We start from the raw sequence: 7,651 nt of genomic DNA, 5'->3' as shown, positions 1-7,651 counted from the left end.
AAAAAAAAAAAAAGAAAAAAAAAAAAAAATCCAATGAAACCCTCAAAATGTAATAATTCAGGTGATTTATTTACAATAGTGTATGTTGGGGTAGAAAGTATAGGGGATTTACAAGGAATAGTTCAGGAACCTGGTATAGGTGATCCCTTTTCCCCCTTAGCATCCTCTTGTTGCCCAGCCACAGAAGCCAGGGACTATATTATTTGCTCCTCTCTTCTTTTTAAATCCACCATCTTATATGAAGGGCTATGGCCATGGCTGATGCTTTTTATTCCATTTGATTGCATGGCCAATTTATTCTCACATTTAAATCCTACAGTAGCTCATGGGGCGTCTCTATATGGCAAGCAGTGCATTTTTGTTTTCATATGTACTGCATTTCTAGGGAACTTGTGATGACAGGTCTGATTAAGGTCATCAACATATTGGATCAATGTGATGTTGTATAACTATAAGATATGAGAGACTCCTTTAGACCTGCCATCAAGGCCTTCTAGTTTTTAGATTCAGTTTCTTCCTTTTATATCTATAACTCTTAGTTTATGTTTTCCATATATGTGCTTTCTAAAGTTATAATAAGACATCAGGGAACTCCATGATATTTATTAGAAACTTTGTCACAATAGGGACTAAGTGCTACAGCCATGTGACCTCCAGGGCCTTGCCCTCCACCTGTACTTCATCCTTTGGTGATAAGGTGAGTAATCGTAATGTCACTTTATGCCATGAATTACTCATGCTCCATTTCTTCTCAGCAAGAATTATCCACATACTTCCACGTATATAAAAAGCATTCTCAGAATTTCATTTTGAGGGCCTACTTCCTAATACCTTGTATTAGTCAGGGTTCTCCAGAGAAACAGAACCAATAGGGTATGCGTGTGTCTCTGTGGTGCAGGGGAGGGTGTGAAGAGAGATTCATTTTAAGTAATTAGTTTATACAATCTCACATATTTATGGAGGCTTTGCAAGTTCAAATTCTCTTGGGGTAGACCAGAGAGGCTGGGGACTCAGGGGAGCTGCAGTTAGGACCCAGAGGCAGCCAGTGGTGGAATCACTAAGAGCCGATGTTGCAGATGAGGTTTAATGGCCCTCTGTTGGAGAATTTTCTTTTGTTTTTGGCAGGTCTGCTTTTTGTTCTATTCAGGCTTTCAGCTGATTAGATGAGGTCCACATACATTACAGATGGGAATCTCCTCTACTCAAAGTCCATCAAATCAGTGTACATTTCAACCATAAACATCCTCATAGAAATATGCAGAATAAGAATAATGTTTGATCAAATATCTGGACACTATGGTCTAATCAAGATGATACATAAAATTAACTATTATAGGCTACACCTGGTACCAGTTACTTTATTAGTCAGGTTGCCAAGGTGAAGTAGGTGTCACCCTCAAATTGGCATAAATTGAAGAGTGCTCATTTACCAAGGGATTTATTACAATCACAAGGCTAGTAATAGTGGAACCTGCATGACTCCTAAGCTCAGAAATTTGAGGGGAAAGAGGTTTAAATTGTCATGTAAATGAAGCCACTTAGAGAAGAATAAGTTCTTGTCAAGAGATATAGTATACCCAAGGTGGCCTCCCACAAGGAAACCAGAATGATTACCCTAACCTCTTCTCTAGTCCTTTGGTCTCTTACCAATATTCCCCACTAGCTGAACCCAAGTCAAAAAGAGAGAGCTTGAGAGCCATTATAGTCCATTGAGGTCAACTTCCCAAGGCAGCATCGACTAGAGTGAGGATATAAAGAGGCAAGCTGAGGATCTCTAGCACAGGGCTCAAGCCACAGATCCAAGAATCCCTATGTTCCTGAAGCAGAATACATAAAATGAAAAACCACATTTTGGCACATCTCAGTAAAATGGCTAAAAACCAAAAGAAAGAGAAAATTGTAGAAGTAGCAACCCCCCTCTCCCCCCCACACATACGCCACACACAAACAAGAAAAAGAATATAGATTATCTTCAAAAGTGAAACAAGGGGACCAGCAGGTGGTGTAGTGGTTAAGGCACTGGACATTCCCACATGGCCAGCCATGGTTCAAGTCCTGAACCTGGTGGCTTGCTTTCTCACTTTCTCTCTCTCTCTGTGTCTCTCTGGTCAAAATAAAATAAGTAAATGAATAAATAAAATTAAAAATAATTTTAAAAAAGTGAAACCAAGATGGCTAACATCAGACTTTTCACAGAAATGATAGAAGTTCAAAGACAACACATTTGCCTTCAAATATACTGTATTTGGACACCTTTGAAATGTTGAAAGAAAATACTGTGAACTTAAAACATTTACCCTTCAAAAAATAAGATAAAAATTGAAGATGAAATAACAAAAAAAATAGGCATATAAAACCAGAGAAAATTAGTAGTAGAAGTATGCTTCAAGAAATACTAAAATGTACTCTTTTGGTAAATGACAAATGATTCTACATAGAAATGTAGGTGATAGAAGAAGAAATAGAGAGTAATTAAAGGGGGACAGTTAATGATGATCAACTCTATATAACAATGATAATAGCATGCAATGGAGTTTGAAATATATACCAAATTAAAATACAGGTTAACAATAGCATGTACATTGAGAGGAGGATAAATTGAGTCAAAAGTTCTTCCATTGTCTAGGAAGTGAGTAAAAGTGCCAAGTAAGGGCTTGGTCTGTGGCCTAGTGGTTAAGGGAACTGGATCCCACATGGCTGACTGTGGTTCAAATCCTGGCCCCAATGGCTTGAAAAACACACAGTGCACAAATGCATACATGCCCAGGATTCCGACTGGATGGAGGGGGCATTATAGTGTAACCATACCCCATCAAGGGGTTCTTTCTCCCTCTGTGTGTGTCTTTCTGTCTCTCTTTGGTGAGTACAAACACTTTCTGGCAATTTTTTTTTAAAGTTTCAAGTAATATTACATGTTGCTAGGACAAAGGTTCACTTGTATGGGGTAGACACTAAAGAAAAAAGTGTCTTTTTTAAAAAATATATAACTACCAAGTCAATAAAGGAGAGAAATAGAATTTTATTATTTTTTCCTGTAGATTTTTGCCATAAGGCACATGCCTTCTGCCATAAAGAGAGAGACAGAGGGAGAGGAAGTGAAAAATCACCCCATGGGGGATGGCCATGCTGTAATCCCTTCTCTTCCGTTCTCCTTCTGAGATTTTGGGCATGCATACACACGTATCCCACATGATTCAAGCCACTGGATCCAGGACTTGAACCATGGAGTCAGCCATGTGGAATTCAGTGCCTTAATCACCACATCACCTACTGGCCTGAGAAACAGAATTTTTTTAAGAGTTATTTTATTTAATTTTATTAATTGTTATTATTTTATTATTTCATTTTTTTGAAGTTGACCAGAGAGAGACAGAGAAAGAGAGAAGGAAAGTGAGAAAGCAAGCTTCCAGGGTCAGTACTCGAACCATGGTCAGCCACGGCAGGAGTCCAGCCACCTTAACCACCACACCACCTGCTGGCTACCAAGAAATAGAATTTTTTCCAAATACTCATCTCAAAATAAGGCAAGAAAGGAGAGGAGGAAAGAGCATAATACAGGTAGGACAAATAGGTAAAAATAATGTGATAGATTAAATCCAAATATATCGTAATTGTAATAAAGATAAATACATCATAAGTTCCATTTAAAAGACCAAGGACATAAAAAACATAACCTACCTATATGCTCTTTGCAAAAGATACTTAAAAGTGATCAAGAACAAAGAAATGTTTAAGTAAAAGGATGAAAGAAGATATTCCATGCAATTATACCAAGCTTAATGGACCAGCTTATGAAATGGTAGGTAAGGTGGCTGCATCCCTCATGACTGACCATGTGGTTCAAGTCTCAGACCTAGCGGCTCGAAATCATACTAGGCATGTGTTTGCCTGTGACCAAAATCCTGAATGGAGAGAAATGGAGAAGGGATTATATTGTGATCATGCCCTATAGGAAAGCTTTCTTGCTTCCTCTCTCTCTCTCTCTCTCTCTCTCGCTCTCGCTCTTGCTCTCATTCTTGCTCTCTGTCCCTCTCTGTTGAGTACACATGCTCTCTGACAATTTTATATATATATATACTTTAAGACCAAAGACATTACTAGAGGAAGCTATGTTTCATAATGATGAAAGAGTCAGTTTACTAGGTAGAAACATCAATCTCAAATTGTATGGACTAAAATCAGCTCAAACATGGAAAATAAAAATTAGTATAATTAAAAGACTAAAGCCAACAGGTGGAGTGGTGGTTAAAACATTGGATCCCACAGCCACATGGGTGGCTGCCACAGTTCGAGTCCTGAACCTAGCAGGTTGAAAATCATGCCAGGTGCATGTGCGTGCATGCTCAAAATCTCAAAAGAAGAATGGAGGAGAAGGCATTGCAGCCTGGCAATCCTCCTTTTCTCAATTTCCCTCTCTGTCTCTCTCTGTTTCTCTCCAGCAAGCATACATGCCCTGTGGCAGAAACCTAAAAGAAAAAAAAAGACGAAATAAATTCATAGTCATGTGGATTATGCCCCTCTCAGGAGATGACACTACAAGCCAGCAAAAGAAATACATCAGAAAGGATATAAGAGATTTGCACATGATTAACATGATTTATTTAATTGATGTGTAGAACTCTGAACACAACAACTGCAGAACACATTCTTTTGACATACAAACAGAACTTTATGTGAACTAGATTATTTTGCTTGGGGAAGTTACTCAGCATTATTACTATTTTAAAAAATAATTTGCCACAGGGCATGTGCACTTGCCAGATAGAGAAAGAGAGGGAGAAGGAATCTCTCAATGTGGTATGGTGACACCTCAATCTCTTCTCTTCCATTCCTCCACCCTGTCGTGATTTGGGGCATACATGCACACATGCCTAGCATGTTTCTCAAGTCACCGGGCAGGAATTTGAACTGCACAATCAAGTGGGATCTGGCTGCCTTAACCACCAGGCCATGGAGCCAGCCTTAATCAGCATTATTTTTATAAAAAACAATTTTAATACAGTGATAGATAATATGTTTATTAGTTTTATAACTGACAGTCATTCAATTTCAAACCATAGAAGAACACCTACTTCACAAGAAACTTTTTCTAGAATTGCGAAGTATCTATTTTAACCCAAAACTACTAATCTTTAGGAATCAGAGTTCAGTTATCAAGTTACAAGGTAACACTTTGAAAATGAAAACTTTTATATACTTGAATAAAACACTTAAAATCACAGTCATTACTGTTATCATCAGTAAATCATCACATGTTCTGTAAATATTAATGGAATTATCCATTTTATAATACTAACTCTGCTTCCCTACAGCTTTTGTTCTGGGCATCTGCTTCTATAATTCTTTTGTTTCTAGGATGTGAGTTACTGTGTCAAAACTCTCACATAGCACTGTTTCAAGGCCTTTGTAATACGTGGTCCCGGTATGACAGAATGAGTTTCCTTCCATAGCACAAGCCATTATTACAAAAGAAAATTGCAAGGTAATAGAATTTTTCTAATTACCAGAACCAATTATCAAGAGTAGAACACTAATTCTTAAATTACCTTACTTAGGATGAACATGGATCAACAATGGGGCAGGGAATAGAAGATATAAATGGAGCAGGAAGTTACTGTGCTGAGAAACTCGTTCTTCCACTTCAGAGAAAATGATGGCTAACGTAGGTTTGTGAGGAGAAATGTCATGAAGATAATACTGCTATGCTGTGGAATTAGTCTTCAGAGGATTGAAAAGAGCAGACTTTTAACCCTGGGACAAAGTATTTTCTGAGCATGAGGAACGGAATAAATTAGGAACATATCAGATTGTAAGTGACTCAAATGGATTTTGTATTCATAATTTTAAGACGAAACCAGTCATCGAGTTGCAGGTTCTAGCCATGTTTGGCTCTTGGAATCATGTGCATAAGAATAGGATTAACCAGGGGTGGAATTTTTCCAGGTCACTTAGACTGAGGAAGAGAGGATCATAGACTTTGAGGCATGTTCAGGGATAGGATTAAACGAATAGATTGTGAATTCTAAACTGACTAAGTAGAGATGGACAGTGAAAAAATGATAGGATTACTGGATTCGAGGTCCAAATGGGGTCAGAGAACTACTGGAGTATTTTAGGAGTAGTGAATTGGAAGGAAAGAGAGTAAGTATCACGAAGTCAGATGACTGAAAATATTTTTGAAGACAACATCTAAGCAGGAAGGAGAATCCTCTCCTACTTGGTGCCTCTTTTACATCCTATTGCGGGCATTATAGCCATGAGAGAAGCACAAGAAGCTTTGCACCAGGGTCACAGCTGAGGGACAATGTTTTCATCCAGTTCTATTTTGACTCGCTATCTTCCCCTGGTGTTTCAGTTATACAGGGCGGTAATTATGGATACATTGGAACAGCCGAGAACAAAGCCTAGCGTAGACTACCACAATTAGCATATTGGGTAGGTAGAAGTTAGCTTAGCTCGCACCAGGGGAGAAAAAGAAGATTTTTCCCTGTAAGTTGCTCCTTTTTCTCCAGACTTTCATAGATTCTGTAAGAGACATCTATCTGACATCCTTTCTGAGTTTTCCTGCCCTTGTTTCTGCCATCAATTTTTTTTTTTATTTTGTATTTGCTCATGTAGATATGGGCCAAATTAAATTTATGTCTCTGGCATGCTCTGCTTATTCACAGAATTTAATTGCATTACAATGATAAAGAATGTTCCTGGTTGAGGGTTGGAGGATTCATTTTTTTGATGTGTTTTGTACTCTCCTGTTCCTGCCATTTCTAGCAAAGTCTGTAAGTTTTGAACCATTTGTTTAAAAATTTTCTTCCTGTTTTGAATAATGCATGCCTTACCTCACCCACATATTATAAACTTTAAAGACTCAGAGTATTTCTTCATAAGAGGAAAAAAAAAAAAAAACATCTTTTCCTCACATAGTGCCTGTCTTTTAGTGAAAAATATGCTGACCTTCTGATTCAGGGCATATAATCTGACCTTACTGTCTATTGTAGTGCTTTATGGCACCAAAGGGAACTATAAACCAGTTAAAAATAAATATACTGCACGAATCAGTTCTGTACTGTTTCAGGAAAAAAAAACAGGTGCACAGAGACCCATTTAGTCTTTCCGAGCTCTTAATTTCTGTGATTCTTCTAAACCGTATCTCATGAAGGGCATTCGTTGGTGCTTTTGAAGAGCTGCAGTAATGTATTTACAAGCATGAAATGGTTTCATTAAGTTTAGTCACTTTGCTCATCAAAAATCTGCAGCCTTATCAGAGGAAATCATTCATTGTCAAAGTCTATATGCTAATAACCCTCTTCATAGTCAAAGCACATTTTAAATATTTATTCATAGGCCAGATGAGGACTTTTAAAGTGGTTAATTTCAAAACAAAGCAATTTTTCCAAAGAGGAAAAAAAAAAAAAACACTGAATTTGAACAAAATGAGTCAGGGTTTCTATATAACAGAGCAGTTTGTAAGCCCCAGCATCAATCGTATATTTATTCAACACATGATGTGGTTCTAGTTTTCAAGTATGTAATCAAATATAAACCTATAGGTTGACCTCGCTTGACATTAAGGAATTGTAGATAGATTTCTCATTGTAATAATCATTATTATATATACCATCCTCTTTAGTTAAATATATGGTTGATACAGATG

The sequence above is a fragment of the Tupaia chinensis genome, unplaced genomic scaffold (assembly GCF_000334495.1).
Source record: "Tupaia chinensis unplaced genomic scaffold, TupChi_1.0 Scaffold000248_2, whole genome shotgun sequence".
In the NCBI taxonomy this organism is placed as follows: domain Eukaryota; kingdom Metazoa; phylum Chordata; class Mammalia; order Scandentia; family Tupaiidae; genus Tupaia; species Tupaia belangeri.
This window is presented reverse-complemented; position numbering follows the sequence as displayed.